This window comes from Coptis chinensis, chromosome 2 (genome assembly GCF_015680905.1).
Source record: "Coptis chinensis isolate HL-2020 chromosome 2, ASM1568090v1, whole genome shotgun sequence".
Classification (NCBI taxonomy): domain Eukaryota; kingdom Viridiplantae; phylum Streptophyta; class Magnoliopsida; order Ranunculales; family Ranunculaceae; genus Coptis; species Coptis chinensis.
This window is the reverse complement of record NC_141457.1, coordinates 93,039,343-93,059,513: the sequence shown is the minus strand read 5'-3', so window position 1 is coordinate 93,059,513 and position 20,171 is coordinate 93,039,343. Positions and strand designations below refer to the sequence as shown.

Here is a 20,171-nt window from a genome sequence, read left to right as displayed (position 1 = left end):
CTGTGAGTAACCAACAAGTACATACGTAACACATTATATAAATAAATAAACACACAACAAAAGGAAAAAAACTAATTTTACCCAATGTTTGGTTACTACTCAATTGGTATCAGCCATCTGGTTCCTATGGTCGGTGTCAGCAACAGATATATGGACTGAACTGTAAGTATTGGGCCTCATGGCTTGCTTTTCTTCTTCCTGCCTTTACAATTTGCTCTAATTATCAATGACTCAATATCAATCAACTTTGCATCAAATCTGTTTAAAAAATTAAACTAAGTTGCTCATCATCTGGCCACTCCATCCGACTTGCCACTTGATTGATCTTTCCATTGATTCAACTTCATTGTTGTGCTCCTCCACTCCAAGGACATTTTCTGTCTCATTTATGAATTCATCGTATTCATGTTTATTTAACTGTTCAAACTCTCTTTCAGCCTCAGAAGACTATGCACCATGATACTCTTCATCTGGTTCTACAAGCTCAATGTTCGGACCATTCTCTTCTGGGGCTGTGGTGCTATCAAGTAAACATGTGGCAAAGCTTTACATGGAAACGGAAATCCTGGCGGTGGTGGTACTTCTACAGATGGTGACAAGTCATGAAGCACTCAGCCCAAAAATCTTCACCTGTTTCAACATGAATCAAACAAATATTTTTTCTCTTTACCTTTTCCTCTTTTCATCTTCGTCATCGTTTCCAGACTTTTCTCCTTAGTCAGCTTTGCTTGTTTAACCTTGACTTCTTTGATCTGGATGAGTTGTTTTCTTGTTAAGATAGTTGAGTACTATCCCTAGGTTGTGTTTCAAATTGTTAGGTGTATGAAAAACCATATTCTTCTCAACATACAGATGGCAATCTCCATGCCTATCCCTCTCAAGCACCCCCCCCCCCCCCCCAACATGTCTAGCAAATCACTGTCTGTCTTCACATCAACCCTCTGACTACAAACTATATAGAACAAGTCTATCTCTAAGTTCAGAGGACATTTAACCCAGTTTGGCATCCTTTTTAAGATACAATCCCCATCAACATCTTTCTTAATAAATAATTAAATACACACCACGATTGTCTGAGCTCAGTGTATCCATGCTCAAAAAACCCCAACATAATTAACCCTAAGTTTCTTCTTATCTAAACAAACCATCATTTACCACAGCGAAGTAAATAGCATTATAAATTAGGTAACAAAGTACAAGATACACTACAAACATAGAAATTCACAATGATGCTAGCGCTAACAAGTGAAAGTTACAAGCAAAATAATCCAACTACATACCAAGTAACCATATAAATGTTACAGTTGTATAAACACTCAATATTGAAAGATAACAACCCCCCACACACACACACACACCCCACCCACTGTAAATAAAAAAAACACTAAGTAAACCCCCAAACACCATTAACATGCTCAATCCAACCATCGCTATAGTCACAACTTCTACCTTCCTTACAGCAGTAACAATGCTAGGATGCTTCACCCAACTCCACATCGATGTAACTTTTGAGGCAAACACGAAAAAAACTACCCTCTAGTCATATGCTTCTCGTACACTCCCACCAAACCTAAATCAACCCAAAGCATGGCTGGATTTCATTTACCAGGCATAAACTGGGAGAGTTTAGGCACGATGAGGTGGGAAGGAAAACAAATGGTAAGTAGGTGGTTATTTTATACACTCGTTGGTGGAACTGGGAAGATTGGTCATGCCCTGGGAATGCTCTAACAACAATTACATCCCTGAAAACAAACATACTTAGTCTTGGGGAATGACATGTGTCAAATATTCGCACTTGTTTCCAACTCCAGCTTTGAAAGGTTTTCCTAGCCCAATGGTAAAAGAAATTCATCTTTCTAAAATGCATTTCAAGCACTAAATTGAAGTTATTTTGAGGATATCAGATACGTGATACAAATCCTACGGTCATTCCAATCATAATAACTTCTACCTTCCCTACAGTATTCCACTGCAAGGCTGCACGCCTGCACCCACCTCCACGTTGACAGAACTTTAGAGGCAAATGCATATAAGAAAACAACCCACTTGTCATTTGTTACTTGTACACTCCCAACACAGCTATATCATCCAAATGCATGGCTGGATTTCATTAAAAATGCCTTCACAGGGAGAATAAAGGTACGATGGGGTGGGAACAAAAATAAACAATAAGAAGGTGGAAAGATCAGCCAGGCTCTGGGAATCCTCTTACAACAGCTTCACACTTGAAAACATACATACTTCGTTTTAGAACTGACAAGTACGACTATTCACACTTGTTTCCAATTCTAGTATCAGGAGGTTTTTTAGACCAATGGTAAATAAATTAATGTATCTAGAACGCATTTCCATCACTATATTGGAGTCATTTTGAAGTTATCAGATATGTAATACATTATACATATCCAACAGTTGCTACAGTAACAACTTCTACCTTTCTACAGCATTCCCAATGCTAGGTTGCTTTACCAACCTCCATGTTGACATAATTTCTAAGGCAAAAGCAAAAAAACCAACTACCGCTACTAATAAGTTTCTCTTACACACCCACCAAACCTAAATCAACCAAAAGCATAGTTGTATTTCATTTACCAGGCATACACTGGGAGAGCTTAGACACGATGGGGTGTGAAGAGAAACAAATGGTAAGTAGATGGTAATTTATTACTCGTTGGTGGAGATGGGTATAGATCAGCCAGGCTCTGAGAATCCTCTTACAACAACTTCATACTTGAAAACATACATACTTCGTATGGAAACTGACAAAACTGACAAGTATGATTATTTGCACTTGTTTCCAACTCCAGTATCAGCAATCCAACAGTTGCTACAGTCACACCTCTACCTTTTTACAGCATTCCCACTGCAAGGTTGCCTTACCCACCTCCATATCGATATAACTTTTATGGCAAAAGCAAAAAAACCAACTAACGCTAGTAATTTGTTTCTGTTACACATCCATCAAACCTAGATCAACCAAATGCATGGCTGTATTTCACTTACCAGGCATACAGGCATACAGGCATACACTGGGAGAGCTTAGACACGATGGGGTGGGACGAGAAATAAATGGTAAGTATTTGGTAATTTTTTACTCGGTGGAGGTGGGGAGATCAGCCAGGCTCTAGGAATGCTCTAACAACAATTTAATCCTTGTATACAGGCATACCTAGTCTTGCAACCTGTCAAGTGTCATATATCCGCACTCGTTTCCAAGTCCAGTTTCAAAAGGTTTTCCTAGTCAACTGGAAAATGAAATTTGCAGTTCTAAAACGCATTTTAAGCACTAAGTTGAAGTTATTGTGAGGTTAACAGATATGTGTCACAAATCCTATGGTCGCTTAGGCCACAACTTCTACCTTCCTTACATCACTCCCAATGCAAAGTCATTTTACCCACCTCCATGTCAACGTTACTTTTGAAAGAAACGCATTAAAATCAACAATCTGTTTGTCATTTGTTACCCCTACACTCCCACCACACCTAAATTATCTAAATGCATGGCTGGATTTCATTACCCAGGCATACATTGGGAGTATTCAGGCACGATGGGTGGGAAGATAAACAACTGGCAAGTAAGTGATTATTTTCAGACCTTTGGTGCACTTACGGAGCTGGGTAGATCAGTTATGCACTGGGAAAAAGGAAACCATTTACGTGCGTTGTGCATATGTGCTGTGTAAGTGAATTTACAAGTCAAAATTCTTTAAGGTCACTACTCAAGATCTGTAGATTTAAAAAAGTAAGTAATTAAGTAACATACAATAACAAAGTAATTGATTAACTTGCACAATATAACAAAACAATTATTTAAGTTGCATAGTAAACAAAGCAAAATAATCCAACTACAAACAGAGTAACCATATAAACGTTCAGTTGTATAAAGATTCAATATCGAAAGATAACAACCCCACCCACTGTAAATAAAAAACACACTAGGTAAACCCCCAAACACCATTAACATGCTCAACTCAACCGTCGCTACAGTCACAACTTCTACCTTCCTTACAGCAATCCCAATGCCAGGTTGCTTCACCCAACTCCACATCAATGTAACTTTTGAGGCAAAGGCAAAAAAAATCAACTACCCTCTAGTCATTTGTTTCTCGTACACTCTCTCACCAAACCTAAATCAACCCAAAACATAGCTGGATTCATTTACCAGGCATAAACTGGGAGAGTTTAGGCACGATGGGGTGGGAAGGAAAACAAATGGTAAGTAAGTGGTTATTTTGTACTTGTTGGTGGAAGTGAGAAAATCAGTCATGCCCTGGGAATGCTCTTATAACAATTACATCCTTGTAAATAAACATACTTAGTCTTGGGGCCTGACAAGTGTCAAATATTCGCACTTGTTTTCAACTCCAGGTTCGAAAGGTTTTCCTAGCCCAATGGTAAAAGAAATTCATCTTTCTAAAATGCATTTAAAGCACTAAATTGAAGTTATTTTTAGGTTATCAGATACGTGATACATATCCTACATTCTTTGCAATCATAATAACTTATAACTTCCCTACAGTATTCCCAACACAAGGCTGCACACCTACACCCACTTTAGAGGCAAATGCATAAAATTCAACAACCCACTTGTCATTTGTTACTCGTACACTCCCAACATACCTATATCATTCAAATGCATTGGCTGGATTTCATTAACCCTGCCTTCACTGGGAGAGTAAAAGCACACTGAGGTGGGAAAAGAAACAAATGATAAGTAGATGGGAAGATTAGCCACCTACTTCATACTTGAAAACATATATAATTCGTTTAGGAATTGACAAGTACGACCATTCGCACATGTTTGCAACTCCAGTATCAGGAGGTTTTTCTAAACCAATGGTAAAAAAATTAATGGATCTAGAACTCATTTCAAGCACTATAATTGACGTAAGATACAAAGCAAAATGATACGTATCACACTACTGTATCAATAGTTTTAAGTATCACACTATACGAGTAGCGTCTCGTACGATATGATACAATACGATACATGACACAACCCTGTATGGGGCGATACACTTTAACAAATGAAATCATGAAAATTTTTATCCAAAAATGAGTTTGTAAGTCATTTAGTTTTTTATTCTCTTTTCCAAGCTTTGGAAAGCCATCTAAGGCTTTAGTTTCGACAAACAACAACCCAAATGCAATGCAATCTTTACTTATTCAACTAAGAGCTAACTTAGGCCTTTATGTATAATAATAATTTAGGCACAGTTATTGAAAATGATGACAATTTTTACTATACATTAGTAATGTTGTACATGATAAACCGTATATATGTATCATTGTATAGGAATCTTACATACACATGCACAAACACATATAAACTTATAAAAAATTTATTTCGAGCGTATCATACGATACACGATACGATTCGATACTCGATATGCTAAAATGAAAACCGATATATGATACGGTATACGATTTGAGAACTATGACTTTGAAGTTATCAGATATGTGATACAGATCCGATAGTTGCTACAGTCGCAACTTCTACCTCTCTTACAACATTCCCAATGCTAGGTTTGCTTTACCCACCTCCATGTTGGCATGGCAAAAGCAAAATTACCAACTACTGCTACAAATATATTTCTCTTACACACCCACCAAACCTAACTCAACCAAATGCAAGGTTGTTTTCAATTACCAGGCCTACACTAGGAGAGTTTAGACACGATAAGGTGGGAAGAGAAACAAATGATAAGTAGATGGTAATTTTTTACTCGTTGGTGGAGGTGGGGAGTTCTGCCAATCCCTGGGAATGCTCTTACAACAACTTCATACTTGAAAAGATACACACTTCGTTTAGGAACTGACAAGTATGACTATTCGCACTTGTTTCCAACTTCAGTATCAAGAGGTTTTTCTAGAGCAATGGTTAAAAAAATTAATGGTTCTAGAACAAATTTCAAGCACTACAATTGAAGTTATTTTGAAATTATCAGATATGTGATGCATATCCAACAATTGCTACAATCAGAATTTCTACCTCTTACAGCATTCCCAATGCAAGGTTGCTTTACCCACCTCCATGTCGACACAACTTTTCTAGCAAAAGCAAAAAAAACTAACTACCTTTAGTAATTTGTTTCTGTTACACACTCATCAAACCTAACTCAACCAAATGCATAGCTGTATTCAATTACCAGGCATACACTGGGAGAGCTTAGACACGATGGGGTGGGAAGAGAAACAAATGGTAAGTAGATGGCAATTTTTTACTCGGTGGAGGTGGGGAGATCAGCCAGGCCCTGGGAATCCTCTTACACCAACTTCATACTTGAAAAGATACATACTTCGTTTAGGAACTGACAAGTATGACTATTCGTGATTTGTTTCCAACTTTAGTATCACAGTAACAGGAGATTTTTCTAGAGCAATGGTTAAAAAATTAATGGTTCTAGAAAAAATTTCAAGCACTACAATTGAAGTTATTTTGAAATTATCAGATATGTGATGCATATCTAACAGTTGCTACAATCAGAATTTCTACCTCTTACAGCATTCCCAATGCAAGATTGCTTTACCCACCTCCATGTCGACACAATTTTTTTTTTTGGCAAAAGCAAAAAACCAACTACCTCTAGTAATTTATTTCTGTTACACTCTCATCAAACCTAACTCAATCAAATGCATGGCTGTATTCAGTTACCACACGATACACTGGGAGAGCTTAGACATGATCGAGTGAGAAGAGAAACAAATGGTAAGTAGATGGTAATTTTTTACTCGTTAGTGGAGGTGGGGAGATCAGCCAGGCCCTGGGAATCCTCTTACAACAACTTCATACTTTAAAAGATAAATACTTCGTTTAGGAACTGACAAGTATGACTATTCACACTTGTTTCCAACTTCAGTATCAGGAGGTTTTTCTAGAGTAATGGTTAAAAAAATTAATGGTTCTAGAACGAATTTCAAGCACTACAATTGAAGTTATTTTGAAATTATCAGATATGTGATGCATATCCAACAGTTGCTACAATCAGAATTTCTACCTCTTACAGCATTTCCAATGCAAGGTTGCTTTACCCACCTCCATGACGACATAACTTTTCTGGCAAAAGCAAAAAAAACCAACTACCTCTAGTAATTTGTTTCTGTTACACACTCATCAAACCTAACTCAACCAAATGCATGGTTGTATTCAGTTACCAGGCATACAAAGGGAGAGCTTAGACACGATGGGGTGGGAAAAGAAACAAATAGTAAGTAGATGGTAATTTTTTACTCGTTGGTGGAGGTGGGGAGATCCGCCAGGCCCTAGGAATGCTCTTACAACAACTTCATACTTGAAAATATACATACTTCGTTTAAGAACTGACAAGTATGACTATTCGTACTTGTTTCCAACTCCAGTATTAAGAGGTTTTTCTAGAGCAATGGTTAGCCATACTCGTTGGTGGAGGTGGGGAGATCAGCCAGGCCCTGGGAATGCTCCAACAACAATTTAATCCTTGTATACAGCCATACTTAGCTTTGCAACCTGTCAAGTGTCAAGTATCCGCACTTGTTTCCAAGTCCAGTTTCAAAAGGTTTTCCTAGCCAAATGGAAAATGAAATTTGTAGTTCTAAAACGCATTTCAAGCACTAAATTGAAGTTAGTGTGAGGTTAACAGATATGTGTCACAAATCCTATAGTCACTTAGGTCACAACTTCTACCTTCCTTACAGCACTCCCAATGCAAAGTGGCTTTACCGACCTCCATGTCGAGGTTACTTTTGGAAGAAACTCATAAAAATAAACAATCCGCTTGTCATTTGTTACCCCTACACTCCCACCACACCTAAATTATCTAAATGCATGGCTGGATTTCATTAACCAGGCATACATTGAGAGCATTCAGGCACGATGGGTGGGAAGATAAACAACTGGCAAATAAGTGGTTATTCACGGTGCTGGGTAGATCAGTTGTGCATATGTGTTGTGTAAGTGAATCTACAAGTCAAAATTTTTTAAGGTCACTACTCAAGATCTGTAGATTCAAAAAAGTAACATACGATAACAAATCAATTATTTGACATAAAGATTCAATATTTATTAGAGATGACCGATCCTTAACAACCCAGATCCATCACGCACAGAGATCGAACATGAACATAAAGCACGAGATCGATTACCTGTTGAAGATGTTGCGCCAAGCCAGTTGATTACTTGTATATATTTATTACTAAATTTGTTCCCATTTGGGTGGAAAAGAGAAGGATTTTACACGGAACCGAGCCACGTGGACAGAAATATTATTTATAGTGAAAATGATTTTACACTAAATTTTTACGTGGTCCGAGTGAATACTTTTTTTTCTTAAGCCACATGGTACAAATTTCACGCGGTCTGGGACTGCTTATCTGAAATAATTCGCAAGTCTCGAATCTTGTTACGACTTACGATTGCCTGGGTGATGAAGTGGTTGTTTGTAGGTGATTTTACTGATTTTCTTCTTTTTGATTCTGATTACGATGATCCTGAGTCCTAACTAAGGAAGGGTGCCCCCACCCTTCTTTATTAAAATACTAGTGAATGTCCGTGCCAGTCGGCACTCTAGACACATGCTTTTGACCAACACCCCAAGAGACCATCTCTATAGTAGTATTGGATCGATGATATAACCATTTCCAACAGTTTTATACTTCATAATCATTCCATACACATACTCAAGTGAGCTTAATTATTGCAATTCTATGCATTTCATTTCTCACAAACCAACTCATAACACATTCATTAATTCAATACATATCAGAATGAGAATGATGAAAATAAATGGAGAGAGTCTTCAATTAAGAGCATCATCATTTTTTTTTAAAATAAAAAAATCCAGCAGAGTCTCCTTTGTATTTTCAATATTTCAAAAAATTTAATCCTGTCATAACCTGAAAATCAAACAATACAATTCGCATAGATCAACCATAACAAAATATATAACTTCATATTTATACATAACCCAAATTACTTCTAAAACTAAAAGACAACTCATTAAACATTAAATAAGACTTTGCATAATTTTTCACCTAGGGCTAATTCTAGTAACGAAAGGGAAAAATAAAATAAAATAAATATTCCACGCCCACTGATCGAGTTCTTCATTTCTCTCATTCTCCCCTCTATGCATATTGTTCACACCATTCTGCTACCATATGGATAAATGTGCCATGGAGCAAAGACTACAATCAAACTTGTGGCATGAATGGGTATTTTGGAGATTAAAATTGAAACACTACTCATGCCTATCAATATGTTCATACGCAAGCATGCCAATAACAAAAAATTGCTTAGTAAAGCAACAATGACCATAAAAAATGCTTATATGGTGTAGCTATTCTCTATTTGGCATCTAATCATGAAAATCCCTAAAATTGGAATCATCATATATCAACCATAACTTATAATCTAAAAATAAGAAAGCGTCCCATCAAGAAAAAGAGAAAAATGAGGGTCAATTGTAAGGAATGGATTGCATAGCAAACATTTAAGTACTCAATCTCAAACACTTTTTTCAGCAACTTGATTATGAGAGTATGAGAGTGGTAAAACCAAAACCCATAAAATTTAACCACTTAATAAAAAAAAATGACATGTATGACTATATATAGCCAATCAATCACCACGTTGAAATCTATCATGTTTGTAAAAAAGCTACCAAGACAGCATTTGTGAAAGAGCTATCAAGACAGCTACTGATTGAAATCTCTACCATTGCATAACTCCTATATTCACAATGATGACACCCAGCGGACTAAGCTATGGTAGAAGAGAAGGGTATGTGCTCCTCTTCCCCAACAACATAATTTCAGGTGCTAATGAGTTAGCGCAAGGCACTGCAAATCAATAACAATATCCAATACATTCTAAATGTAAATGACAATAACAACAAAACAACGCATACCCAAAAAAAAAAAAAACGCATTAGTACCAAAACATAGAAAAAACAAATAATTGAAATTAGATTAAAACTTAAAATAATCGGAAAAAAAACAATGTACCTGGAAGAAATTGGAATCGAAATTCTTCGACAATGAGAAATGAAAATGAGAATTGAAGGTGGGCGTTGAGATTGGGTCGGTGCCATAACTGAACATCTTTGAATGTGAAACGAAGTTGAAGAGAAAGAAGAGACACCCAATTTTTTATGAACATTAAGAGAAAAAAAAATGATTCTAAGAAAATGATATGATTAATTTCTTCAAAAAAGATGTATAAATTCATTGTACCTTTTTGATGAATGGTGTGGAACCTAAAGCTGTAGAAGTAGCCATGGTGTGGAACTCTTTTTTGAAGGCGTTGTTTACTTATTTATGTTGTTGCCGTTTTTCTTTAGTAAAGGAGTGAAAAAATTTAATAAAATAAAACCCAGAGTCATGTTTCTCGGCTCGAACCCGCGACCCCCATGGAAACAAAGCCAAAATAACTAAGCGGGAGCCATTTCCGTCAAAAATTAAATTGGAACGCACATCTCAACCGTTAGATCTTGCTCAAAATAATCTAGACCGTCCTTTATTATAATTTTGTTTTGTAGTGAGAAAAAAAACCCTAGCTTATTAGATTTTTTTTTTTTTGATTGGTAAGCCTGTTTTTAAATGAGATCAGTAACTCTTTGATGCTGGCGGGGTTCGAGCCCCAAACCTTTGGTATCATCACCCAAAGGTTTTACCGACTTTGCTAGATAGATGTACTGTAGCTTAATTTACAAGATTGTATCTAAAGATAAATCTGTTATGGGGTCAGTGGTTCTGGGCTCAAGTGATCAAGCAGAAGAATTTTTGGAACATGAAGATACCAAGTGACTGTAGTTGGGTTTGGAGAAACATCTTAAACTCTGACCGTTAGCCAAAAGATTTATTAAACACTCTATTTCAAATGGTGCTACAACCTCAGTCTGGTCTGACCCTTGGATAGGAGATGGTATACTCTTTGATAATGCCCAAGCTAGAAATAGTTTGAACTTTCATTATGATGCAAAGGTGAGTGAGCTGCTACAAAATTCTCAATGGAATCATATTATTGTCACTAGTCTATCTGAAGGTACTCTCAAGTACCAAATCATGGAAGTGGAAGTAAACAATCTACTTGGAAAAGATAGGGTGGTATATATGGACTTTATCTCACGCGGGTGAATTCTCTACAAAAACTACTTATGAAGAATTAAGAAGGAAGAAACCAGTTAAGAAATGGTCAGCTCTTGTTTGGGGCAAGCATGTTGTGCCAAAACACTATTTTAATGCTTGGCAAGCCTTTTTCGAAGCATTGCAGACCCAAGATGGGCTTGTTCGAAGAAAAGTTTTGAATTCCTCTCCTATGTAACCAGGAAAAGGAAAACGTACTCTAAGCACTTATTTTTCGAATGTTGGGAATCAACGTCCATGCTTATTCTTCTAACAACAAGTGGTGGAGACTCTTCAGAAAATGCAGATCGGTCTCTTGCTCCCGAATCCCCATGTTGAGATTCTCAAGATTTTTATATGTGCTACTGTTAGCTACATCTGGATAGAGTGTAGCAATAGAACGTTCAAGGGACGTTCATAGGACATGCATGCATACTACTAGAGACTATCATAATTGACATGAAGAATTATATATGTACAAGCAAGACTGAAGATACTGCTACAGTAAGACTACTCCTAGGTAGACGGAGTCTACAAATTCCTTTGATTGTACGCGTTCCCGTCAGTTGTCAATTGAAAAAGCCTCCGGAAGGTGTAGATACTGTTAACTCATCAGATGGTTCGGTGAAACAAAATGGAAGCGACTATGGTGGCTCTGGTGGTTTGGGACGGAATTCTGATGGTGAGGTTGTATTTTCTTATTATGGTTCTTGCAAATCTATGAATTATGTACTATATACCAAGAATTGAAAGGGATCGAAGCTGGGCTTCAGGGACAAAGAGAAGCCCCCATGGTACATTGGTACGTACTGTGCAAATGTTAAAGCATCGATTAAAGGTCTAATGAGGTTGTTCAACGACTCCAACGAGGCGCAAGTTTTTCATGTTTATAGAGAAGCAAACAAGTGTGGTGATCACCTTGCTGCCATTAGCTCAAACAATGAAAGTCATGTACTTTGTTCTCCTTTTGATCATACTTTGTCTCGGCTTGTAAAAGAGAACAAAGATGGTGGTGTAACATTCCGGTGCTGATTAAGACAAGTTTGGGTCTGCCTAAATCAGTTATCAACTTTTAAAAAAACAAAAAAACAAAATCAAGATCATTATGACATGGTTAAAAAGAAAGGCCCCGGCTTTAATAGATGATGAAATCCCATGACACGTAGTTTTGCTAGAGTCGATCACGAGTACTTGGTCCATTACCATTGAATCATTGATGCTGGTGATGATACTTTCCCTCATGTAGTCACGCACTCACGCCTAATTGTAATTTAACTATATTGAAGAGTAATAATCAGTCTAACAAATGTAAGTTACAAAATCATTGCGAAGATAATTGTCAGAAGAATGAGACCGATCCTCCAACGAATTATAGGGCCCCAGCAGAGCGCCTTTCTACAGGGGAGATCCATACATGATAATGCCCTACTAGCACATGAGGCCTTCCATGTTATCAAGAACAGAACAAATGTAAATGCCAAACGATTTGGCCTGAAGCTGGATATGCACAAAGCCTACGACAAAATTGAATGGCCTTTTCTTGAGGAGGTTCTAACCAGATTTGGCTTTGGGGAAAACTGGATTAGGAAGGTGATGTTCTGTGTTAAAAGCCCGACGTTTTCAATTCTACTCAATGGATCCACTTTTGGTTTCTTCTCCCCTACACGGGGACTTCGTCAAGGTGATCCTATGTCTCCTTTCCTGTTTGTACTTTGTGCTGAGGTCCTCTCTCTGAATCTCAATAAACTACAAGAGCAAGGGCTGGTTCATGGAATTAAACTTTCCAGGAATAACTCACCGATCACCCACCTCATGTATCTTGTGATACCATTATTTTTGGGGAAAGGATCGGTTCAAGAAGCAGATGAAATTAGCGGATGCCGGGACAGAATCTTGCGAGGCCTCAGTCGAGTATAAATAAAACAAAGTCACAATTCCTTCACCACAAAGGGTTCTGGGAGACCTGAAATAAGGATCTTTCATCGGATTTTTGGCACGCCATGTATTCATAAGTTCCCTACTTATTTGGGAATTCCACCGGTATTCAATGGGAAGAATAAACGAAGTCACTTCTTGCCGTTGATTCAAAAGTTTAACAACAGACTTGCATCGTGGAAGGCGCCCTTGCTTTCCAAAGGAGGGCGTCGACTTTAATCAATTGTCTTGTCGGCTTTACCGAGCACATATCATGGCTTTCAGATCTGATTCGATGAACATTATTGAGGATATGGATAAAATTAGAAGGAATTTCCTTTGGGCGTAAGAACCAGGAGAAAGGAAAATGCATTACTTTGGATGGGATTTAGCTTGTACACCAATTCAGTTCGGAGGTTTGGGAATCAAGGACCTTCAGATGCAAAATTTGGCTCTTTTGGGGAAGAAGGCATGGGAATTATGCAATCCAAGATCACTATGGGCGACACAAATGAAAGACAAGTATTTCAAGAACCAACATTTTATGCATGCCCATCTTAGCACAGGTGCATCAAGAACCTGGAGATCTATGTTTTATTTAAGGAATATGTTGGTTATAGGAAGGAGATGGAAGGTTGGGGATGACATCTCAATTCGAGCCTGGAGGGATAATTGGATTCCGGAGACTCCAATTAAAATGCCCTTGATGGTTAAACCGAATGGCTGTTTGATGGACCGAGTGTGCGACTTCATTGATCCAGTACATAGACAACGGAATACGAGACTTATCAGGGAGTTTTGGCCAGATGAATATGCGAAAAGGATCATCTCTATCCCTCTAACAATCATAGCAAAAGAGGACTCTACCTTCTGGTGGCCTAATAAATATGGGAGATATGATGTCAAAAGCGCCTACAATATGATGCAAAATTACTGTGATCCAGATAAAGAGAAAGTTCCCATCTTCTCCAAAATTTGGAAACTCAACCTTCTACGCAAAGGGTCGCTTTTTTTCGTGGCGACTTACACATCAACTCGATACCGACTTCGATTTACTACGCCATCGAGGTTTCCAAGTTGAGGCTCGGTGCTCACTTGTGTTTGGAGGAGGAAGAATCTTTAAAGCATCTTTTCTTCCAATGCCCATTTCTTGAGGGCGGTATGGGGGTTTTAGGTCCTAAATGCTGTTTCCATAGCACACCGACATCAATAAGATGAGTGAGTGGTTAATCCATATGATGAAATGCCTTGGAAGTGCGGATGGTTCAAGAACATGGCTCACAACTTTGGGTGCTGGTCTATGGTATATCTAGCTCGCAAGAAATGGAAAAAAGTTCACCGACACAAAACAATTTCCACTAGCATCTGTGATAAAAGCCAAAAGGATGGCAGCAACAATGGAGTATATCAATGGCGAAAACAAACCAAATGGTCATAACTTGATGGAGATTCGGGTCAAATGGGATTGTCCCCCGAGGGGGTGGTTTAAATTAAACACTGATGGATCGTCGCATGGGAATCCGGGTGCTGCTGGGGCTGGGTGTGTATTAAGAGGTGATAATGGGAATTTCGTTTTGGCCATTGCAGTACCGATTGCTTATGAATCAGCTTTTATGGCAGAGACTTTGGCGCTGAGGATAGGAATCAAGGCAGTCAGAGAATTAAACCTTGCTAATGTGGTCGTGGAAACGGATTGCAGTCTTCTACATCAACTCGTTACTAATAAAGACTCTTTAGCGCCAGCTTCAGTTCAAGAATTTATTATGGAAATTCGGGATTTGATGAAGGATGGGAATTTTATCATGCGATGGATTTATAGGGAAGCAAACTACGCTGCTGATGCCGTAGCAAACTTCGCAGCTCAGAAGGCTGAAGCTATGGACTGGGATTGCAACACAGATCATTTGGTTCAAATTCCGGAGAATTGGAGATTTTGGATACCCAAGTTCGCGTTTGTTTGGAATGTAATTCCTCCTCCGTTCTTAGGAGGGTGGATTAACCATGATATGCGAGACATCTGTTTTCCGAGGTTGATTCATCGATAATGAATTATCTTGAGCAAAAAAAAATCCGTTCGGAGCCTAGCAGTCTAACATGTGCAAAAAGCAAACAGAACTGTGTCGAAAACACGTGTTCTTGTGGAGGTTCAAGGCATAGAGAGCACTGGAGGCAGCGAGCAATTATTACAACTGGTTGGCATGTATATAATTGTTTCGAAAGTGTTGCACACACGGGCTAACCACGCATTCATTGATGTTAGACTGAATTGAACGAATTATACAAAGTTGTCCACTCGAAGTGCATTGGTGTGGGCGTGTGAGGGTGCACCAGTTTGTACATACATGGAAGGCCCATAAATATGTCCACGATTTTAGATAAGATCAAATTGTTAGCTAAGCAATCTTAATGATGTACGTGGCTAGGATACAATTCAAAGGATGGTTCAGCCAACAGAAACATAGTTTACAGACCACAGCTTCAGAAACCAAGTTCACAAAATCCTGAAACGCCCACCGGAAACTAAAATTTCAAGAGTCCCATACTTGCCCACAGTTTTCTTTTGGATTATAAGGACATACATGAACAAAACTTCTGACCCTAAAATTCATTTGAAGCTTTCGTTTCATCTTAGTGCCATGGCTCCAACTGCTGCAATGCTCACTTTGCCTTACAATTGCAAATCCATTCAGGAATCTCCCTCTTTCAAGATCAATTTGGAAGGGAAGTGGTTTTTGGGCTTTTTCAAACAACCCCAAACTGAAACCAAGTGCAACATTTCTACAAAACAACCAACTCACTCTCATCCCTTTCCAAACGTGGAAGAAAGGTTTGATGAAGCTATTGAGCTAAACTGCTGGTCTTCCTGAAGAAATGCTGCAAAATGAATGGGAGTACAATAATGATCCTTAATTTTCTCCTGTAAATTACTGCACTACGGTCTTTCATGTAAATATGATGTACATTTTTTTATTTTTATATTAAGCAAATGTGATGTGATCAAGTATTCAGGAATATGATTTCTGTTATTGTTAAGTATTGGACCACTGCTTTTTATCTGATTATTCAGGTTTCACAGTTCTAGAGAACAATCAACGCAAAACCTTGTGAATATGGGTGCCAATATGCCAGGCCATACAATTATTACAATGTAAACAAAATTCAATTCATAGTTGTGTACTGGAAGTTTGAAATTGAATCAGCTGAATACCAAAGCTCTTATTCTTTGCATGGTACAGAAAATACTGGTATCCTTTCGACCTGGGAATATTGGTCCGATATAATAGCAAGTCGAATGGAGAGCTGCTAAATTGGGATGCTAAAAGTGCCACATAACTGCCACATAGGCTTTTTAGCTTGTCCAGCCAAATTTAGCTCTCTAAAATAAAAAAACCAATCCAATTGTGTTTTATGTTTTGAAGTGCTAAATAATACGGACGGCATAGTTTCTGCCGTCCGTTCATTATTTTTTGAAATTTTTTTGGATGGACGACCATTTTTCGCCGTCGGTCGAATTTTCTTCTGCGGACGTAAACTATGTCGTCCGCCTCTCGAACTTATTATAACGATTCTTCTTGGGAAGGTCTTAACTTTACCGAGTTTTTGACTTTCTTCCAAATTTAAGACCCTTTTAGCAGAACTTCATTAGAATGACATTTTGTGGTTGTAAGATTATATTTGCCTTTGCCCCATATAGCCCCCTATTGGACTTGCTCTAATGGCAAATTGGCAACATGTAAATATAAAAGGAAAATCAATGGTCCAATGGGCCTTGTGTACTGAATACTGATCGACAAATATTGTAATTAACTAAGAGCATCTAGGTGGCCTCAAATTCAGTCGCATTCTTCAAATTTGAAGGAAAACTTATGAATTTTTCAGAATTTCATCTCTAGGTGGCCTCAAATTTGGCCGCATCACCTGCTTGTTCACAAATTTAACAATTTGGATGCGGATGCGGAGCCGACATTGGCTCGCCATTGCAAATGTCGCCCCAATTTTATTATTATTTTTTTTTTTGGACTTTGACCAACACCACGCGCCAGTAGTACTGTCGCGCACCACTACTAATATCGCGCGAGTTGTTTTTTTTTTTACCTTTTCAATTTGGTACGACAGTGGAATGTCGCTTGAGTTTTTTTTTTTCAATTTGGGGACGACATTGGTAATGTACAGTATCAATGTCGCGCAAGGTAGTCATATTCCAAATTTGCGAATGATATTTGCGACCAAATTCTTCAAATTTGAAAAATATACTACCACCACCTAGAGATGCTATAATGCAGTTTGCTTTTTGTGTTTTTGAAGATTGTTTGAATGTTTATTCTACTTAAAATAAAAAAAAATAAATAAAAAAAAAAAAAAAAAAAAAAAAAAATAAAATAAAAAATAAAATCACATCTATTCTCGCTGTTATAGTGGGAATCGGCTATTATAGTGTAGTGAAGATAAGATTAAATCTAAAAATTCAAATGGCAATAATTCTCTTATCCAAAAAAGGATAATTGTGACTTAGACGATAAGTTAGGATTAGAGAGAGTGCTCTCACGAAAACCAACACCAGGTGCATTAGTGACCCACTAATTAGGCATTGAGATACACATAAAACACCATCTTAAAGTCTTAATGAAATCTTACTGTTAGAGGTATAACCTCAAGTTGACTAAATGTGAGACTATTCCCATTGAATCATGATTGTACATGGTAATAAATAATATTTATCCATAAAACTTGATTACTACCATATCCGGAATATCTCTTCATTAATTGAGTCTTACTAAAGTCCATCTCTTTCAAGTTTCAACTCTTCTACCTACAGCTATAAATACACACACTCGTTACGTTGACTCCTCATCACCATCACACTCGTCAATCTTTTTATTCTTGTTTAACATCTTTCGTTAAAAAAAAAAAAAAGTTAGATATTAGAGATGGATCTTGATCTTTCACCACAGTTGGCTAAGAAGTTGTACGGAAGTGATGGTGGTTCTTACTTTGCATGGTCACCTACTGAACTACCTATGCTCCGTCAAGGAAACATTGGTGCATCTAAACTTGCTCTTCAAAAGAATGGTCTTGCTCTTCCTCGTTACTCTGATTCTTCCAAAGTTGCCTATGTCCTTCAAGGTATATATTATGTTAATTTTTTTTTCTTCTACCATGTGATTTTAAAGGTTTGCATGATTGGTTTTAGAGGTTTTTGCTGCAATCAGTATTTTGTTTTTGGTTGGATATAAGTTGCATAAATCTTCTCTGGTCGACTGTTTAATTGATAACGGGGCTTATGTATATATGTTCATATCCCTGTTTTTATCAATATCAATCAATTTTATGTAATAAATGATGTCTATACTGGTAGTCTGGATGTAACGTCGGTGTGATCATGCAGAGCCTACAACCATTATGAGTCCATTTTTTTTTCCAATTTGAGATTTATACCCTTTTATCCAAAATGTTAACTCTTTTTACTAAATCAAGTGATCAACAGTCCATCTTGATGTTAATGATCTCAATTTTTTGAATTTGTTGAAATTCCCAAATTTTGAATTTCTGTGGTATTCTCATTAGTTCAAGATGTTATTCTGTTATTGGTTTCGGGGCCAAGAAAGAAGTGTAGGTGGGTAGTACAGATGTTCATTCACTGTGGTACTACTTTAAGTTGTTTATTCAACTTATCTTAATATTTTGGCATATTAGAAGAAGATTTCTGTATGTCAGGCAATTATTTCATGGATGCAGGACTGCATTAATTGTGAGATAAATTTTAGTTTTAATTAATATCCTATGTATATCTAACAAATATGTTACTTTAATTTCTCAGGCAGTGGCACAGCCGGGGTTGTCTTTCGAAGCGAAGGAGAAGGTGATTGCAATCAAGAAGGGTGATGCAATTGCTTTACCTTTTGGTGTTGTTACCTGGTATTACAACAAAGAAGACACTGAGCTTGTTGTTCTCTTCTTGGGTAAAACTGATAAGGCCCACAAAGCTGGTGAATTTACTGATTTCTTTCTAACTGGACCAAACAGTATATTCACTGGTTTTTCAACTGAGTTTGTTGGGCGAGCATGGGATTTGGAACAAAATTTTGCGAAGAACTTTGTTGCCAGTCAGACTACCAGTGGTATTGTTAAGCTAAAAGAAGGTGCTAGCATGGCAGAGCCAAAGCAGGCAGACAGAGATGGCTTGGCATTGAACTGTGAGGAGGCTCCATTAGATGTTGATGTGCGTGGTGGTGGACGTGTTGTTGTTTTGAACACTCAGAATTTGCCTTTGGTTGGAGAGGTTGGATTTGGAGCTGACCTTGTTAGGATTGATGGAAAGTCAATGTGCTCTCCTGGATTCTCTTGTGATTCAGCCTACCAAGTGACTTACATTATTAGGGGGAGCGGCCGTGTTCAAGTTGTTGGGGCAGATGGTAAGCGTGTACTTGAGACTACACTTAAGGCTGGCAATCTGTTTATCGTGCCCAGGTTTTTTGTGGTCTCTAAAATTGCTAACGATGAAGGGATGGATTGGTTCTCCATTGTCACCACTCCTAAGTAAGTATTTTATTATTATTATTATTATTATTATTATTATTATTGGTGTTTGCTTTCATTGAATTGAAATCTGTTTTGCATTAACTCATTTTATGTTGGTTTGTTTTTGTCAATTTTGCAGTCCAATATTCACCCACTTAGCAGGAAGGACTTCAGTGTGGAAGGCATTATCTCCCGAAGTGCTCCAGGCCTCATTCAATGTGACTCCTGAGCATCAGAAGATTTTCTCCTCCAAAAGAAATGATTCTGAAATCTTCTTTGCTCCATCAAAGTGAGATGGAACTTAGCTCTCCTCCAAAGTATTAGGATTAAAGAATAGTGTCTTTTCCATTTCTTTTGTTTCAGCAATGCATAGTTTTAGTTGAGGTGTTTTGCACTTAGTTTCAGAAGAGATGACCTGTTACAAAAGATTATATATATGGTTTTAGCTTTCAATAAATATTTGCTTTTATCAATTTTTCAAGTCTTCATGCTTCTCTCATCTTTCAAATTTTCAGCAAAATATCCAGTCAATTGTAGTTCCAAATAAGGTTTTTAGTCCTATAGTAAACATCATCATCATAAAACAGAAGTGGTTCTAAAGATACCTAGTTATGAAAAAGGAGGCAGTAAATTGT

General features: G+C 37.6%; 1 long non-coding RNA gene and 1 pseudogene across 17 annotated transcripts in view; one reads left to right on the top strand and one right to left on the bottom strand.

Annotated features, from left to right (window-relative positions):
• The window catches only part of LOC147519036 (uncharacterized), a 41,768-nt gene extending 35,441 nt beyond the window's left edge, over positions 1-6,327 (bottom strand). For 15 of the 16 annotated variants that reach the window (XR_015211979.1, XR_015211978.1, XR_015211989.1 and 12 more), the window contains exon 1: positions 82-6,327. This is a non-coding gene — a long non-coding RNA (uncharacterized LOC147519036). The remainder of the gene's footprint in view (positions 1-81) is intronic. The other variant, XR_015211985.1, reaches the window with a different exon arrangement.
• An 11,467-nt stretch (positions 6,328-17,794) lies between these two features.
• On the top strand, positions 17,795-20,009 carry LOC147519035 (glutelin type-A 3-like; annotated as a pseudogene). The gene is made up of 3 exons (XR_015211975.1): positions 17,795-18,141; positions 18,836-19,554; positions 19,676-20,009. The product of XR_015211975.1 is annotated as a glutelin type-A 3-like (transcript).
• The last annotated feature ends 162 nt before the right edge of the window (positions 20,010-20,171 follow it).